Genomic DNA, 20870 nt, shown 5'->3' with positions numbered 1-20870 from the left:
TTGTAGTTTTGCAACAGCTGGAGGCACCCTGGTTGGGAAACAATTATCTAAACAGTTGTAAGGGTATGCTGGGAGTTGTAGTTTTGCAACAGCTGGAGGCACCCTGGTTGGGAAACAATTATCTAAACAGTGGTAAGGGTATGCTGGGAGTTGTAGTTTTGCAACAGCTGGAGGCACCCTGGTTGGGAAACAATTACCTAAACAGTGGCAAGAGTATGCTGGTAGTTGTAGTTTTGAAACAGCTGCAGGCACCCTGGTTGGGAAACAGTTACCTAAACAGTGGTAAGAGTATGCTGGGAGTTGTATATTTGCAACAGCTGGAGGCACCCTGGTTGGGAAACAATTACCTAAACAGTGGTAAGAGTATGCTGGTAGTTGTAGTTTTGCAACAGCTGGAGGCACCCTGGTTGGGAAACAGTTACCTAAACAGTGGTAAGAGTATGCTGGGAGTTGTAGTTTTGCAACAGCTGGAGGCACCCTGGTTGGGAAACAATTAGCTAAACAGTGGTAAGAGTATGCTGGGAGTTGTAGTTTTGCAACAGCTGGAGGCACCCTGGTTGGGAAACAATTATCTAAACAGTTGTAAGGGTATGCTGGGAGTGGTAGTTTTGCAACAGCTGGAGGCACCCTGGTTGGGAAACAATTATCTAAACAGTGGTAAGGGTATGCTGGGAGTTGTAGTTTTGCAACAGCTGGAGGCACCCTGGTTGGGAAACAATTATCTAAACAGTGGTAAGAGCATGCTGGGAGTTGTATATTTGCAACAGCTGGAGGCACCCTGGTTGGGAAACAATTATCTAAACAGTGGTAAGAGCATGCTGGGAGTTGTAGTTTTGCAACAGCTGGAGGCACCCTGGTTGGGAAACAATTACCTAAACAGTGGTAAGGGTATGCTGGTAGTTGTAGTTTTGAAACAGCTGCAGGCACCCTGGTTGGGAAACAGTTACCTAAACAGTGGTAAGAGTATGCTGGGAGTTGTATATTTGCAACAGCTGGAGGCACCCTGGTTGGGAAACAATTACCTAAACAGTGGTAAGAGCATGCTGGTAGTTGTAGTTTTTCAACAGCTGGAGGCACCCTGGTTGGGAAACAGTTACCTAAACAGTGGTAAGGGTATGCTGGGAGTTATATATTTGCAACAGCTGGAGGCACCCTGGTTGGGAAACAATTACCTAAACAGTGGTAAGGGTATGCTGGTAGTTGTAGTTTTGCAACAGCTGCAGGCACCCTTGTTGGGAAACAGTTACCTAAACAGTGGTAAGGGTATGCTGGGAGTTGTATATTTGCAACAGCTGGAGGCACCCTGGTTGGGAAACAATTAGCTAAACAGTGGTAAGAGTATGCTGGGAGTTGTAGTTTTGCAACAGCTGGAGGCACCCTGGTTGGGAAACAATTATCTAAACAGTTGTAAGGGTATGCTGGGAGTGGTAGTTTTGCAACAGCTGGAGGCACCCTGGTTGGGAAACAATTACCTAAACAGTGGTAAGGGTATGCTGGGAGTTGTAGTTTTGCAACAGCTGGAGGCACCCTGGTTGGGAAACAATTAGCTAAACAATGGTAAGAGTATGCTGAGAGTTGTAGTTTTGCAACAGCTGGAAGCACCCTGGTTGGGAAACAGTTACCTAAACAGTGGTAAGGGAATGCTGGGAGTTGTATATTTGCAACAGCTGGAGGCACCCTGGTTGGGAAACAATTATCTAAACAGTGGTAAGAGTATGCTGGGAGTTGTAGTTTTGCAACAGCTGGAGGCACCCTGGTTGGGAAACAATTATCTAAACAGTTGTAAGGGTATGCTGGGAGTTGTAGTTTTGCAACAGCTGGAGGCACCCTGGTTGGGAAACAATTATCTAAACAGTGGTAAGGGTATGCTGGGAGTTGTAGTTTTGCAACAGCTGGAGGCACCCTGGTTGGGAAACAATTACCTAAACAGTGGCAAGAGTATGCTGGTAGTTGTAGTTTTGAAACAGCTGCAGGCACCCTGGTTGGAAAACAGTTACCTAAACAGTGGTAAGAGTATGCTGGGAGTTGTATATTTGCAACAGCTGGAGGCACCCTGGTTGGGAAACAATTACCTAAACAGTGGTAAGAGTATGCTGGTAGTTGTAGTTTTGCAACAGCTGGAGGCACCCTGGTTGGGAAACAGTTACCTAAACAGTGGTAAGGGTATGCTGGGAGTTGTATATTTGCAACAGCTGGAGGCACTCTGGTTGGGAAACAATTATCTAAACAGTGGTAAGAGTATGCTGAGAGTTGTAGTTTTGCAACAGCTGGAAGCACCCTGGTTGGGAAACAGTTACCTAAACAGTGGTAAGGGAATGCTGGGAGTTGTATATTTGCAACAGCTGGAGGCACCCTGGTTGGGAAACAATTATCTAAACAGTGGTAAGAGTATGCTGGGAGTTGTAGTTTTGCAACAGCTGGAGGCACCCTGGTTGGGAAACAATTATCTAAACAGTTGTAAGGGTATGCTGGGAGTTGTAGTTTTGCAACAGCTGGAGGCACCCTGGTTGGGAAACAATTATCTAAACAGTGGTAAGGGTATGCTGGGAGTTGTAGTTTTGCAACAGCTGGAGGCACCCTGGTTGGGAAACAATTATCTAAACAGTGGTAAGAGCATGCTGGGAGTTGTAGTTTTGCAACAGCTGGAGGCACCCTGGTTGGGAAACAATTATCTAAACAGTGGTAAGGGTATGCTTTGAGTTGTAGTTTTGCAACAGCTGGAGGCACCCTGGTTGGGAAACAATTATCTAAACAGTTGTAAGGGTATGCTGGGAGTTGTAGTTTTGCAACAGCTGGAGGCACCCTGGTTGGGAAACAATTATCTAAACAGTGGTAAGGGTATGCTTTGAGTTGTAGTTTTGCAACAGCTGGAGGCACCCTGGTTGAGAATTGTAGTTATGCTGGGAGTTGTAGTTCCACCCATTATAACTGCAGAACATACAAGTGACTACAGCTCTGATGGGACACAGTGAGGCAGAATATTTTAGAAATGTTCCCCAATAATTGTAAAAATGGCTGACATCTCCCAACTCCCCAACTCCCCTCCCATCTCTTAGCGGATTTGCCTCTTTTATAGTCAGTTTTTGCTTATGTTACCAGTGGGGCTGTAACAATAAAGTCTCTGTTCTGTTCCCCCCGGGGGGCGCACTTATTATTATACAATACAGGGAGGTATTACATGTTCTGTACTACTCTTTACCTATATTACTGAAGTGCATGCACTGACCGGTGTCTGGTAGCACCCCCTACAGTACAGGGAGGTATTACATGTTCTGTATTACTCTTTACCTATATTACTGAAGTGCATGCATTGACCGGTCTCTGGTTGCGCCCCCTACAGTACAGGGAGGTATTACATGTTCTGTACTCTTTACCTATATTACTGAAGTGTATGCACCGACTGGTGTCTGGTAGCGCCCCCCTACAGTACAGGGTGGTATTAAATGTTCTGTACTACTCTTTACCTGTATTACTGAAGTGCATGCACTGACTGGTGCCTGGTAGCGCCCCCTACAGTAAAGGGAGGTATTACATGTTCTGTACTCTTTACCTGTATTACTGAAGTGCATGCACTGACTGGTGTCTGGTAGCTCCCCCTACAGTACAAGGAGGTATTACATGTTCTGTACTCTTCACCTGTATTACTGAAGTGCATGTACTGACTGGTGTCTGGTAGCGCCCTCTACAGTACAGGGAGGTATTACATGTTCTGTACTCTTTACCTGTATTACTGAAGTATATGCACTGACTGGTGTCTGGTAGCTCCCCCTACAGTACAAGGAGGTATTACATGTTCTGTACTCTTTACCTGTATTACTGAAGTGCATGTACTGACTGGTGTCTGGTAGCGCCCCCTACAGTACAGGGAGGTATTACATGTTCTGTACTACTCTTTACCTGTATCACTGAATTGCATGCACTGACTGGTGTCTGGTAGCGCCCCCTACAGTACAGGGAGGTATAACATGTTCTGTACTCTTTACCTGTATTACTGAAGTGCATGCACTGACTGGTGTCTGGTACCGCCCCCTACAGTACAGGGAGGTATTACATGTTCTGTATTCTTTACCTGTATTACTGAAGTATATGCACTGACTGATGTCTGGTCTGGTGGTCTCAGTATACAATGGTCTCAGTATATATGGTCTCAGTATACAATGGTCTCAGTATATATGGTCTCAGTATATATGGTCTCAGTATATATGGTCTCAGTATACATGGTCTCAGTATATATGGTCTCAGTATATATGGTCTCAGTATACATGGTCTCAGTATACAATGGTCTCAGTATATATGGTCTCAGTATATATGGTCTCAGTATATATGGTCTCAGTATACATGGTCTCAGTATATATGGTCTCAGTATATATGGTCTCAGTATATATGGTCTCAGTATATATGGTCTCAGTATATATGGTCTCCGTATACAATGGTCTCAGTATACAATGGTCTCAGTATATATGGTCTCAGTATATATGGTCTCAGTATACAATGGTCTCAGTATATATGGTCTCAGTATATATGGTCTCAGTATATATGGTCTCAGTATACAATGGTCTCAGTATATATGGTCTCAGTATATATGGTCTCAGTATACAATGGTCTCAGTATATATGGTCTCAGTATATATGGTCTCAGTATACAATGGTCTCAGTATACAATGGTCTCAGTATATATGGTCTCAGTATACATGGTCTCAGTATACAATGGTCTCAGTATACAATGGTCTCAGTATATATGGTCTCAGTATATATGGTCTCAGTATACAATGGTCTCAGTATATATGGTCTCAGTATACATGGTCCCAGTATACAATGGTCTCAGTATACAATGGTCTCAGTATATATGGTCTCAGTATATATGGTCTCAGTATATATGGCCTCAGTATACAATGGTCTCATTATATATGGTCTCAGTATACATGGTCTCAGTATACAATGGTCTCAGTATACAATGGTCTCAGTATATATGGTCTCAGTATATATGGTCTCAGTATAGAATGGTCTCAGTATACAATGGTCTCAGTATATATGGTCTCAGTATATATGGTCTCAGTATACAATGGTCTCAGTATATATGGTCTCAGTATACAATGGTCTCAGTATACAATGGTCTCAGTATATATGGTCTCAGTATACATGGTCTCAGTATACAATGGTCTCAGTATACAATGGTCTCAGTATATATGGTCTCAGTATATATGGTCTCAGTATACAATGGTCTCAGTATATATGGTCTCAGTATACATGGTCCCAGTATACAATGGTCTCAGTATACAATGGTCTCAGTATATATGGTCTCAGTATATATGGTCTCAGTATATATGGCCTCAGTATACAATGGTCTCAGTATATATGGTCTCAGTATACATGGTCTCAGTATACAATGGTCTCAGTATACAATGGTCTCAGTATACAATGGTCTCAGTATATATGGTCTCAGTATACAATGGTCTCAGTATCTATGGTCTCAGTATACAATGGTCTCAGTATATATGGTCTCAGTATACAATGGTCTCAGTATACAATTGTCTCAGTATATATGGTCTCAGTATACAATGGTCTCAGTATATATGGTCTCAGTATATATGGTCTCAGTATACAATGGTCTCAGTATACATGGTCTCAGTATATATGGTCTCAGTATACAATGGTCTCAGTATATATGGTCTCAGTATACAATGGTCTCAGTATATATGGTCTCAGTATATATGGTCTCAGTATATATGGTCTCAGTATACAATGGTCTCAGTATATATGGTCTCAGTATACATGGTCTAAGTATACAATGGTCTCAGTATATATGGTCTCAGTATATATGGTCTCAGTATACAATGGTCTCAGTATATATGGTCTCAGTATATATGGTCTCAGTATACAATGGTCTCAGTATATATGGTCTCAGTATACAATGGTCTCAGTATACAATGGTCTCAGTATATATGGTCTCAGTATACAATGGTCTCAGTATATATGGTCTCAGTATATATGGTCTCAGTATACAATGGTCTCAGTATATATGGTCTCAGTATATATGGTCTCAGTATATATGGTCTCAGTATACAATGGTCTCAGTATATATGGTCTCAGTATACATGGTCTCAGTATACAATGGTCTCAGTATACAATGGTCTCAGTATACAATGGTCTCAGTATATATGGTCTCAGTATACAATGGTCTCAGTATCTATGGTCTCAGTATACAATGGTCTCAGTATATATGGTCTCAGTATACAATGGTCTCAGTATACAATTGTCTCAGTATATATGGTCTCAGTATACAATGGTCTCAGTATATATGGTCTCAGTATATATGGTCTCAGTATACAATGGTCTCAGTATACATGGTCTCAGTATATATGGTCTCAGTATACAATGGTCTCAGTATATATGGTCTCAGTATACAATGGTCTCAGTATATATGGTCTCAGTATATATGGTCTCAGTATATATGGTCTCAGTATACAATGGTCTCAGTATATATGGTCTCAGTATACATGGTCTAAGTATACAATGGTCTCAGTATATATGGTCTCAGTATATATGGTCTCAGTATACAATGGTCTCAGTATATATGGTCTCAGTATATATGGTCTCAGTATACAATGGTCTCAGTATATATGGTCTCAGTATACAATGGTCTCAGTATACAATGGTCTCAGTATATATGGTCTCAGTATACAATGGTCTCAGTATATATGGTCTCAGTATATATGGTCTCAGTATACAATGGTCTCAGTATATATGGTCTCAGTATATATGGTCTAAGTATACAATGGTCTCAGTATATATGGTCTCAGTATATATGGTCTCAGTATACAATGGTCTCAGTATATATGGTCTCAGTATATATGGTCTCAGTATACAATGGTCTCAGTATATATGGTCTCAGTATATATGGTCTCAGTATATATGGTCTCAGTATACAATGGTCTCAGTATATATGGTCTCAGTATACAATGGTCTCAGTATATATGGTCTCAGTATACAATGGTCTCAGTATATATGGTCTCAGTATACATGGTCTCAGTATACAATGGTCTCAGTATAAATGGTCTCAGTATATATGGTCTCCGTATACAATGGTCTCAGTATACAATGGTCTCAGTATACAATGGTCTCAGTATATATGGTCTCAGTATATATGGTCTCAGTATATATGGTTTCAGTATACAATGGTCTCAGTATATATGGTCTCAGTATATATGGTCTCAGTATATATGGTCTCAGTATACATGGTCTCAGTATATATGGTCTCAGTATATATGGTCTCAGTATACAATGGTCTCAGTATACAATGGTCTCAGTACATATGGTCTCAGTGTATATGGTCTCAGCATATATGGTCTCAGTATACAATGGTCTCAGTATATATGGTCTCAGTATACATGGTCTCAGTACATATGGTCTCAGTATATATGGTCTCAGTATATATGGTCTCAGTATATATGGTCTCAGTATATATGGTCTCAGTATACAATGGTCTCAGTATATATGGTCTCAGTATACAATGGTCTCAGTATATATGGTCTCAGTACATATGGTCTCAGTATATATGGTCTCAGTATACAATGGTCTCCGTATATATGGTCTCAGTATACAATGGTCTCAGTATATATGGTCTCAGTATATATGGTCTCAGTATACAGTGGTCTCAGTATACAATGGTCTCAGTATATATGGTCTCAGTATACAATGCTCTCAGTATACATGGTCTCAGTATACAATGGTCTCAGTATACATGGTCTCAGTATACAATGGTCTCAGTATACAATGGTCTCAGTATATATGGTCTCAGTATATATGGTCTCAGTATACAATGGTCTCAGTATATATGGTCTAAGTATACAATGGTCTCAGTATACAATGGTCTCAGTATATATGGTCTCAGTATATATGGTCTCAGTATACAATGGTCTCAGTATACATGGTCTCGGTATACAATGGTCTCAGTATACATGGTCTCAGTATACAATGGTCTCAGTATACATGGTCTCAGTATACAATGGTCTCAGTATATATGGTCTCAGTATACAATGGTCTCAGTATACAATGGTCTCAGTATATATGGTCTCAGTATATATGGTCTCAGTATACAATGGTCTCAGTATATATGGTCTAAGTATACAATGGTCTCAGTATGCAATGGTCTCAGTATATATGGTCTCAGTATATATGGTCTCAGTATACAATGGTCTCAGTATACATGGTCTCAGTATACAATGGTCTCAGTATACAATAGTCTCAGTATATATGGTCTCAGTATATATGGTCTCAGTATATATGGTCTCAGTATACAATGGTCTCAGTATACATGGTCTCAGTATACAATGGTCTCAGTATACAATAGTCTCAGTATATATGGTCTCAGTATATATGGTCTCAGTATATATGGTCTCAGTATATATGGTCTCAGTATATAATGGTCTCAGTATATATGGTCTCAGTATATATGGTCTCAGTATATATGGTCTCAGTATACAATGGTCTCAGTATACAATAGTCTCAGTATATATGGTCTCAGTATATATGGTCTCAGTATATATGGTCTCAGTATATATGGTCTCAGTATACAATGGTCTCAGTATACATGGTCTCAGTATACAATGGTCTCAGTATACAATAGTCTCAGTATATATGGTCTCAGTATATATGGTCTCAGTATATATGGTCTCAGTATATATGGTCTCAGTATATAATGGTCTCAGTATATATGGTCTCAGTATATATGGTCTCAGTATATATGGTCTCAGTATACAATGGTCTCAGTATACAATAGTCTCAGTATATATGGTCTCAGTATATATGGTCTCAGTATACAATGGTCTCAGTATATATGGTCTCAGTATACATGGTCTCAGTATACAATAGTCTTAGTATATATGGTCTCAGTATATATGGTCTCAGTATATATGGTCTCAGTATACAATGGTCGTCCTGGAGCCGATTGATATTGTAACTTGAGGGACCTCTGTAGCTGATTATTTTGCATGTACTTGGGTAACATTGTTATTTCCTTGTAATTCCAGAACAAGCAGCAGTGTCACGTGAAAATCAATGTTTACAGGGGGCAGTGTCATTTGTACAGCTGAGGGGCACACAGGGCATTGTGTACAGGGGGGGGGGGGGGGCATTGTGTACAGGGGGGGGGGGGGGTCAGTGCAGCCGTGCATCGAAACAATGACACATTTGGCTAGTAAAACATCCTGGGGACATGTTATTATGTGTCCCAGTGGATGGGATACCTGTACGTCATGGGTCAGGTGAGGGGAATATGGTGTGGGCCCGCGCGTCGCGTCAGAACCGGCAGATCCCCGCTGATATCAGAAGATGACATCTACGGGTAAAGACAGACATTGGCTCCGATGTCCATCATTTAAATAGTTAATGTTTTTTTTTCATCTACTAAGGGCTGTCTAAGGTAGCCTTAAAGGGGTACTCCGCTGCTCAGCATTTGGAAAAAACTGTTCCGAACGCTGGAGCCGGGAGCTCGTGACATAATAGCCCTGCCCCTCATGACATCACATCCCGCCCCCTCAATGCAAGTCTATGAGAGGGGGCGTGACGGATGTCACGCCCCCTCCCATAGACTTGCATTGAGGGGGCGGGGTGTGATGTCATGAGGGGGTGGGGCTTTGACATCACAAGCTCTCTGCACCAGCTCCAGCATTCGGAACAGTGTGTTCCAAACGCTGAGTAGCGGAGTACCCCTTTAAGGCTACCTTAGACAGCCCTTAGTAGATAAAAAAAAAAAAAAAATAATCCAAGTGTGGTATCAATGGAATCGTACTGAGCCATAGAATAAAGCTAGCATGTCAGATTTACTGTGTTGCCTTACACATATATTTTTCTCTCTCTCCGTAATACATTATATGATAAAATAAAGTGCGCCAATGAAAAGTATAACGTGTCACGCAAACAAGAAACCCTAAGGCTAAGTTTCTACTTGTTTTTTTGGGGGGAAAAACACAAAGAAAAACGCCAATTCTGCCGCAAGGCGTTTTTCCGGCCAAAGAACGCTGCGGCCAGATGTTAACTGTAAATCAATTAAAAATCTCCAAATTTTTATTCTACTTGGTGTTTTTCACTTTGGCGGTTTTTTTTTTTAATCCTTTTGGCATTTTTTTCACTCTTTTTTTGCGTTTTTCAGCTCCTTGGCGGTTTTCCGAAATCGCAGCATGTTGAGCCACTGGCGATTTTTTTTGTCAAAATCGTGGCATTTTTCTCCCATAGAAGTCTATGGGAGTGAAAAAACGCCAATAAAAACGATATGTGGGTTTTAACTTTGCCGTTTTTGCAGGCGGTTTTTATTCTTTTGTGGACTCTTTAGCAATCCAAAAAAGTGATGGAGATACCTTTTTAATAAAATTTCATAGGGTACCATTAAAAAAAAAATTAAAAAGATACAGTAGTGAAGGAAAAAATTGTATCTAACGAAATTCATCTTTTTTATAACAACATTTTTATTAATTTTTAAAACAGGGATCAATTTATGTGGGCGGGCAGGGACCTAAAAATGTAGCCAACAATAATAAAAATGTAGTGTGTGTGTTTTTCACTTTTTTTCTTAATTTTTTCATTTTTTTTTAGGTAGTACTACTACTCCCAGCATGGAACACACTGTTCCATGCTGGGAGTAGTAGTACTACCTATAAAATGTAAAAAATAGAGAAAAAAAGTGAAACACACACACAATTTTGTTATAAAATATATAAATTATTTTATAAATTATTATTTTATAAATTCGTTAACTAAAAATTTTTCCATCACTAGTTATTTTTTTTTTTTGGGTACCCAACAAATTTTGGGTACCAAAAGAAATTGCCAAGGTGCAATTTCCACACAAATGAAAAAACGCCAGACGCAGGAAATTGCACTTTATCAAACTAAAAAATGTAGGACAAAAAAACAAGTAGAAACTTAGCCTTAGAATGTGAGGAGGAAAAAAAATGTAAGCAAAAAAAAAAGGGGGTTAATAGTATTTCACGTGAAGGGGTTAATAGTTTTTCACATGAAGGGGTTAAAAGTATTGCACATGAAGGGGTTAATAGTATTACACATGAAGGGGTTAATAGTATTACACATGAAGGGGTTAATAGTATTTCACATGAAGGGGTTAATAGTATTACACATGAAGGGGTTAATAGTATTGCACATGAAGGGGTTAATAGTATTGCACATGAAGGAGTTAATAGTATTGCACATTAAGGGGTTAATAGTATTACACATGAAGGGGTTAATAATATTGCACATGAAGGGGTTAATAGTATTACACATGAAGGGGTTAATAGTATTGCACATGAAGGGGTTAATAGTATTACAAATGAAGGGGTTAATAGTATTACACATGAAGGGGTTAATAGTATTACACATGAAGGGGTTAATAGTATTTCACATGAAGGGGTTAATAGTATTACACATGAAGGGGTTAATAGTATTGCACATGAAGGGGTTAATAGTATTGCACATGAAGGAGTTAATAGTATTGCACATGAAGGGGTTAATAGTATTACACATGAAGGGGTTAATAGTATTGCACATGAAGGGGTTAATAGTATTACACATGAAGGGGTTAATAGTATTGAAAATGAAGGGGTTAATAGTATTACACAGGAAGGGGTTAATAGTATTGCACATGATGGGGTAAATAGTATTACACATGAAGGGGTTAACACATGAAGGGGTTAATAGTATTACACATGAAGGGGTTAATAGTATTACACATGAAGGGGTTAATAGTATTACACATGAAGGGGTTAATGGTATTGCACATGAAGGGGTTAATAGTATTACACAGGAAGGGGTTAATAGTATTGCACATGAAGGGGTTAATAGTATTACACATGAAGGGGTTAACACATGAAGAGGTTAATAGTATTACACATGAAGGGGTTAATAGTATTGCGCATGAAGGGGTTAATAGTATTACACATGAAGGGGTTAATAGTATTACACATGAAGGGGTTAATAGTATTACACATGAAGGGGTTAATAGTATCACACAGGAAGGGGTTAATCGTATTGCACATGAAGGGGTTAATAGTATTACACATGAAGGGGTTAATTAACCCCTTCATGTGTAATACTATTAACCCCTTCATGTGTAATACTATTAACCCCTTCATGTGTAATACTATTAACCCCTTCATGTGCAATACTATTAACCCCTTCATGTGTAATACTATTAACCCCTTTATGTGTTAACCCCTTCATGTGTGATACTATTAACCCCTTCATGTGCAATACTATTAAGCCCTTCATGTGTAATACTATTAGTATCACACAGGAAGGGGTTAATAGTATTGCACATGAAGGGGTTAATAGTATCACACATACATACTGTATGACAAGTCCTGTCTGTCCCTATGTGATGCAGGGGTGAGGCGCCCTCTAGCGGGCTCTGCACACTTCTCACGTGTCGCACGTACTCACTGTAACATCTGGACTGGGAGCAGCAGTGACTGGCAGGAGCCTCTGTGTGCAGCAGTATATACATCATGTGTGTGTGCAGCAGTATATACATAATGTGTGTGCAGCAGTATATACATCATGTGTGTACAGCAGTATATACATCGTGTGTGTGCAGCAGTATATACATCATGTGTGTGCAGCAGTATATACATCATGTGTGTGCAGCAGTATATACATCACGTGTGTGCAGCAGTATATACATCATGTGTGTGCAGCAGTATATACATCATGTGTGTGCAGCAGTATATACATCATGTGTGTGCAGCAGTATATCCATCATGTGTGTGCAGCAGTATATACATCGTGTGTGTGCAGCAGTATATACATCATGTGTGTGCAGCAGTATATACATCGTGTGTGTGCAGCAGTATATACATCGTGTGTGTGCAGCAGTATATACATCATGTGTGTGCAGCAGTATACACATCACGTGTGTGCAGCAGTATATACATCATGTGTGTATGCAGCAGTATATGCATCATGTGTGTGCAGCAGTATATACATCATGTGTGTGCAGCAGTATATACATCATGTGCGTGTGCAGCAGTATATACATCATGTGTGTGCAGCAGTATATACATCATGTGTGTGCAGCAGTATATACATCATGTGTGTGTGCAGCAGTATATACATCATGTGTGTGTGCAGCAGTATATACATCATGTGTGTGCAGCAGTATATACATCATGTGTGTGCAGCAGTATATACATCATGTTTGTGCAGCAGTATATACATCATGTGTGTGCAGCAGTATATACATCATGTGTGTGCAGCAGTATATCCATCATGTGTGTGCAGCAGTATATCCATCATGTGTGTGCAGCAGTATATACATCGTGTGTGTGCAGCAGTATATACATCATGTGTGTGCAGCAGTATATACATCGTGTGTGTGCAGCAGTATATACATTGTGTGTGTGCAGCAGTATATACATCATGTGTGTGCAGCAGTATATACATCACGTGTGTGCAGCAGTATATACATCATGTGTGTGTGCAGCAGTATATGCATCATGTGTGTGCAGCAGTATATACATCATGTGTGTGCAGCAGTATATACATCATGTGTGTGCAGCAGTATATACATCATGTGCGTGTGCAGCAGTATATACATCATGTGCGTGTGCAGCAGCATATACATCATGTGTGTGTGCAGCAGTATATACATCATGTGTGTGCAGCAGTATATACATCATGTGTGTGTGCAGCAGTATATACATCTTGTGTGTGCAGCAGTATATACATCATGTGTGTGCAGCAGTATATACATCATGTGTGTGCAGCAGTATATACATCTTGTGTGTGCAGCAGTATATACATCTTGTGTGTGCAGCGGTATATACATCATGTGTGTGCAGCAGTATATACATCATGTGTGTGCAGCAGTATATACATCATGTTTGTGCAGCAGTATATACATCATGTGTGTGCAGCAGTATATACATCATGTGTGTGTGCAGCAGTATATACATCATGTGTGTGCAGCAGTATATCCATCATGTTTGTGCAGCAGTATATACATCATGTGTGTGCAGCAGTATATACATCGTGTGTGTGCAGCAGTATATACATCATGTGTGTGCAGCAGTATATACATCATGTGTGTGCAGCAGTATATACATCATGTGTGTGCAGCAGTATATACATCTTGTGTGTGCAGCAGTATATACATCATGTGTGTGCAACAGTATATACATCATGTGCGTGTGCAGCAGTATATACATCTTGTGTGTGCAGCAGTATATACATCGTGTGTGTGTGCAGCAGTATATACATCATGTGTGTGCAGCAGTATATACATCATGTGTGTGCAGCAGTATATACATCATGTGTGTGCAGCAGTATATACATCATGTGTGTGCAGCAGTATATACATCATGTGTGTGCAGCAGTATATACATCATGTGTGTGCAGCAGTATGTACATCATGTGTGTGCAGCAGTATGTACATCATGTGTGTGCAGCAGTATATACATCATGTGTGTGCAGCAGTATATACATCATGTGTGTGCAGCAGTATATACATCATGTGTGCGCAGCAGTATATACATCTTGTGTGTGCAGCAGTATATACATCGTGTGTGCAGCAGTATATACATCATGTGTGTGCAGCAGTATATACATCTTGTGTGTGCAGCAGTATATACATCATGTGTGTGCAGCAGTATATACATCTTGTGTGTGGAGCTGTATATACATCATGTGTGTGCAGCAGTATATACATCATGTGTGTGCAGCAGTATATACATTGTGTGTGTGTGCAGCAGTATATACATCATGTGTGTGCAGCAGTATATACATCTTGTGTGTGTGTGCAGCAGTATATACATCACGTGTGTGCAGCAGTATATACATCACGTGTGTGCAGCAGTATATACATCATGTGTGTGCAGCAGTATATACATCTTGTGTGTGCAGCAGTATATCCATCATGTGTGTGCAGCAGTATATACATCATGTGTGTGTGCAGCAGTATATACATCATGTGTGTGCAGCAGTATATACATCGTGTGTGTGCAGCAGTATATACATCATGTGTGTGCAGCAGTATATACATCACGTGTGTGCAGCAGTATATACATCACGTGTGTGCAGCAGTATATACATCATGTGTGTGCAGCAGTATATACATCATGTGTGTACAGCAGTATATACATCGTGTGTGTGCAGCAGTATATACATCATGTGTGTGCAGCAGTATATACATCATGTGTGTGCAGCAGTATATACATCATGTGTGTGCAGCAGTATATACATCATGTGTGTGCAGCAGTATATACATCATGTGTGTGCAGCAGTATATACATCGTGTGTGTGCAGCAGTATATACATCATGTGTGTGCAGCAGTATATACATCGTGTGTGTGCAGCAGTATATACATCATGTGTGTGCAGCAGTATATACATCGTGTGTGTGCAGCAGTATATACATCATGTGTGTGCAGCAGTATATACATCGTGTGTGTGCAGCAGTATATACATCATGTGTGTGCAGCAGTATATACATCATGTGTGTGTGCAGCAGTATATACATAATGTGTGTGCAGCAGTATATACATCGTGTGTGTGCAGCAGTATATACATCATGTGTGTGTGCAGCAGTATATACATAATGTGTGTGCAGCAGTATATACATCGTGTGTGTGCAGCAGTATATACATCATGTGTGTGCAGCAGTATATACATCACGTGTGTGCAGCAGTATATACATCACGTGTGTGCAGCAGTATATACATCACGTGTGTGCAGCAGTATATACATCACGTGTGTGCAGCAGTATATACATCATGTGTGTGCAGCAGTATATACATCACGTGTGTGCAGCAGTATATACATCACGTGTGTGCAGCAGTATATACATCACGTGTGTGCAGCAGTATATACATCACGTGTGTGCAGCAGTATATACATCACGTGTGTGCAGCAGTATATACATCATGTGTGTGCAGCAGTATATACATCACGCGTGTGCAGCAGTATATACATCGTGTGAGTGCAGCAGTATATACATCGTGTGTGTGCAGCAGTATATACATCATGTGTGTGCAGCAGTATATACATCATGTGTGCGCAGCAGTATATACATCATGTGTGTGCAGCAGTATATACATCATGTGTGTGCAGCAGTATATACATCATGTGTGCGCAGCAGTATATACATCATGTGTGTGCAGCGGTATATACATCATATGTGTGCAGCAGTATATACATCATGTGTGTGCAGCAGTATATACATCGTGTGTGTGCAGCAGTATATACATCATGTGTGTGCAGCAGTATATACATCATGTGTGTGCAGCAGTATATACAGAGTCATTCTGGCAAGTGCTGCCCCCTCCCTCCTGCAGTAATTCTCCAGCACTGCAGAGCTGTCAGTCAGCCCCACCCCCTCCTGCACAGTAGCCTGACTATTGTATTGGCTCTGCAGCATCTCATGTGTCTGGACAATACATCACACCAGTGTTTCCCAACCAGTGTGCCTCCAGCTGTTGCCAAACTACAACTACAAACACTGCATTACACAATACACAAGCAGCCCCCATAGATCTGTTCATATATAATACATATATCCAGGTGACAGTTCACACAGGACGTTATTCCTCTAATATACAGGATATTCCAGGTGACAGTTCACACAGGACGTTATTCCTCTTATATACAGGATATTCCAGGTGACAGTTCACACAGGACGTTATTCCTCTAATATACAGGATATTTCCAGGTGACAGTTCACACAGGACGTTATTCCTCTTATATACAGGATATTTCCAGGTGACAGTTCACACAGGACGTTATTCCTCTTATATACAGGATATTCCAGGTGACAGTTCACACAGGACGTTATTCCTCTTATATACAGGATATTCCAGGTGACAGTTCACACAGGACGTTATTCCTCTAATATACAGGATATTCCAGGTGACAGTTCACACAGGACGTTATTCCTCTTATATACAGGATATTCCAGGTGACAGTTCACACAGGACGTTATTCCTCTTATATACAGGATATTCCAGGTGACAGTTCACACAGGACGTTATTCCTCTTATATACAGGATATTCCAGGTGACAGTTCACACAGGACGTTATTCCTCTTATATACAGGATATTCCAGGTGACAGTTCACACAGGACGTTATTCCTCTTATATACAGGATACTCCAGGTGACAGTTCACACAGGACGTTATTCCTCTTATATACAGGATATTCCAGGTGACAGTTCACACAGGACGTTATTCCTCTTATATACAGGATATTTCCAGGTGACAGTTCACACAGGACGTTATTCCTCTAATATACAGGATATTCCAGGTGACAGTTCACACAGGACGTTATTCCTCTTATATACAGGATATTCCAGGTGACAGTTCACACAGGACGTTATTCCTCTAATATACAGGATATTCCAGGTGACAGTTCACACAGGACGTTATTCCTCTAATATACAGGATATTCCAGGTGACAGTTCACACAGAACGTTATTCCTCTAATATACAGGATATTCCAGGTGACAGTTCACACAGGACGTTATTCCTCTTATATACAGGATATTCCAGGTGACAGTTCACACAGGACGTTATTCCTCTAATATACAGGATATTCCAGGTGACAGTTCACACAGGACGTTATTCCTCTAATATACAGGATATTCCAGGTGACAGTTCACACAGGACGTTATTCCTCTTATATACAGGATATTTCCAGGTGACAGTTCACACAGGACGTTATTCCTCTTATATACAGGATATTCCAGGTGACAGTTCACACAGGACGTTATTCCTCTTATATACAGGATATTCCAGGTGACAGTTCACACAGGACGTTATTCCTCTAATATACAGGATATTCCAGGTGACAGTTCACACAGGACGTTATTCCTCTAATATACAGGATATTTCCAGGTGACAGTTCACACAGGACGTTATTCCTCTTATATACAGGATATTTCCAGGTGACAGTTCACACAGGACGTTATTCCTCTTATATACAGGATATTTCCAGGTGACAGTTCACACAGGACGTTATTCCTCTTATATACAGGATATTCCAGGTGACAGTTCACACAGGACGTTATTCCTCTAATATACAGGATATTCCAGGTGACAGTTCACACAGGACGTTATTCCTCTTATATACAGGATATTCCAGGTGACAGTTCACACAGGACGTTATTCCTCTTATATACAGGATATTTCCAGGTGACAGTTCACACAGGACGTTATTCCTCTAATATACAGGATATTTCCAGGTGACAGTTCACACAGGACGTTATTCCTCTAATATACAGGATATTCCAGGTGACAGTTCACACAGGACGTTATTCCTCTAATATACAGGATATTTCCAGGTGACAGTTCACACAGGACGTTATTCCTCTAATATACAGGATATTCCAGGTGACAGTTCACACAGGACGTTATTCCTCTTATATACAGGATATTCCAGGTGACAGTTCACACAGGACGTTATTCCTCTAATATACATGATATTCCAGGTGACAGTTCACACAGGACGTTATTCCTCTAATATACAGGATATTCCAGGTGACAGTTCACACAGGACGTTATTCCTCTTATATACAGGATATTCCAGGTGACAGTTCACACAGGACGTTATTCCTCTTATATACAGGATATTCCAGGTGACAGTTCACACAGGACGTTATTCCTCTTATATACAGGATATTCCAGGTGACAGTTCACACAGGACGTTATTCCTCTAATATACAGGATATTTCCAGGTGACAGTTCACACAGGACGTTATTCCTCTAATATACAGGATATTCCAGGTGACAGTTCACACAGGACGTTATTCCTCTTATATACAGGATATTCCAGGTGACAGTTCACACAGGACGTTATTCCTCTAATATACATGATATTCCAGGTGACAGTTCACACAGGACGTTATTCCTCTAATATACAGGATATTCCAGGTGACAGTTCACACAGGACGTTATTCCTCTTATATACAGGATATTCCAGGTGACAGTTCACACAGGACGTTATTCCTCTAATATACAGGATATTCCAGGTGACAGTTCACACAGGACGTTATTCCTCTTATATACAGGATATTCCAGGTGACAGTTCACACAGGACGTTATTCCTCTTATATACAGGATATTCCAGGTGACAGTTCACACAGGACGTTATTCCTCTTATATACAGGATATTCCAGGTGACAGTTCACACAGGACGTTATTCCTCTTATATACAGGATATTCCAGGTGACAGTTCACACAGGACGTTATTCCTCTTATATACAGGATATTCCAGGTGACAGTTCACACAGGACGTTATTCCTCTTATATACAGGATATTCCAGGTGACAGTTCACACAGGACGTTATTCCTCTTATATACAGGATATTCCAGGTGACAGTTCACACAGGACGTTATTCCTCTAATATACAGGATATTCCAGGTGACAGTTCACACAGGACGTTATTCCTCTTATATACAGGATATTCCAGGTGACAGTTCACACAGGACGTTATTCCTCTTATATACAGGATATTTCCAGGTGACAGTTCACACAGGACGTTATTCCTCTAATATACAGGATATTCCAGGTGACAGTTCACACAGGACGTTATTCCTCTTATATACAGGATATTCCAGGTGACAGTTCACACAGGACGTTATTCCTCTTATATACAGGATAGTCCAGGTGACAGTTCACACAGGACGTTATTCCTCTTATATACAGGATATTCCAGGTGACAGTTCACACAGGACGTTATTCCTCTAATATACAGGATACTCCAGGTGACAGTTCACACAGGACGTTATTCCTCTAATATACAGGATATTCCAGGTGACAGTTCACACAGGACGTTATTCCTCTAATATACAGGATATTCCAGGTGACAGTTCACACAGGACGTTATTCCTCTAATATACAGGATACTCCAGGTGACAGTTCACACAGGACGTTATTCCTCTTATATACAGGATATTTCCAGGTGACAGTTCACACAGGACGTTATTCCTCTTATATACAGGATAGTCCAGGTGACAGTTCACACAGGACGTTATTCCTCTTATATACAGGATATTCCAGGTGACAGTTCACACAGGACGTTATTCCTCTAATATACAGGATATTCCAGGTGACAGTTCACACAGGACGTTATTCCTCTTATATACAGGATATTCCAGGTGACAGTTCACACAGGACGTTATTCCTCTAATATACAGGATACTCCAGGTGACAGTTCACACAGGACGTTATTCCTCTAATATACAGGATATTCCAGGTGACAGTTCACACAGGACGTTATTCCTCTTATATACAGGATATTCCAGGTGACAGTTCACACAGGACGTTATTCCTCTAATATACAGGATATTCCAGGTGACAGTTCACACAGGACGTTATTCCTCTTATATACAGGATATTCCAGGTGACAGTTCACACAGGACGTTATTCCTCTAATATACAGGATATTCCAGGTGACAGTTCACACAGGACGTTATTCCTCTTATATACAGGATATTTCCAGGTGACAGTTCACACAGGACGTTATTCCTCTTATATACAGGATATTTCCAGGTGATCACACAGGACGTTATTCCTCTAATATACAGGATATTCCAGGTGACAGTTCACACAGGACGTTATTCCTCTTATATACAGGATATTCCAGGTGACAGTTCACACAGGACGTTATTCCTCTAATATACAGGATATTCCAGGTGACAGTTCACACAGGACGTTATTCCTCTTATATACAGGATATTCCAGGTGACAGTTCACACAGGACGTTATTCCTCTAATATACAGGATATTCCAGGTGACAGTTCACACAGGACGTTATTCCTCTTATATACAGGATATTCCAGGTGACAGTTCACACAGGACGTTATTCCTCTTATATACAGGATATTCCAGGTG

Source organism: Hyla sarda, chromosome 10 (genome assembly GCF_029499605.1).
Source record: "Hyla sarda isolate aHylSar1 chromosome 10, aHylSar1.hap1, whole genome shotgun sequence".
In the NCBI taxonomy this organism is placed as follows: domain Eukaryota; kingdom Metazoa; phylum Chordata; class Amphibia; order Anura; family Hylidae; genus Hyla; species Hyla sarda.
Note: the sequence above shows the minus strand (reverse complement) of the source record.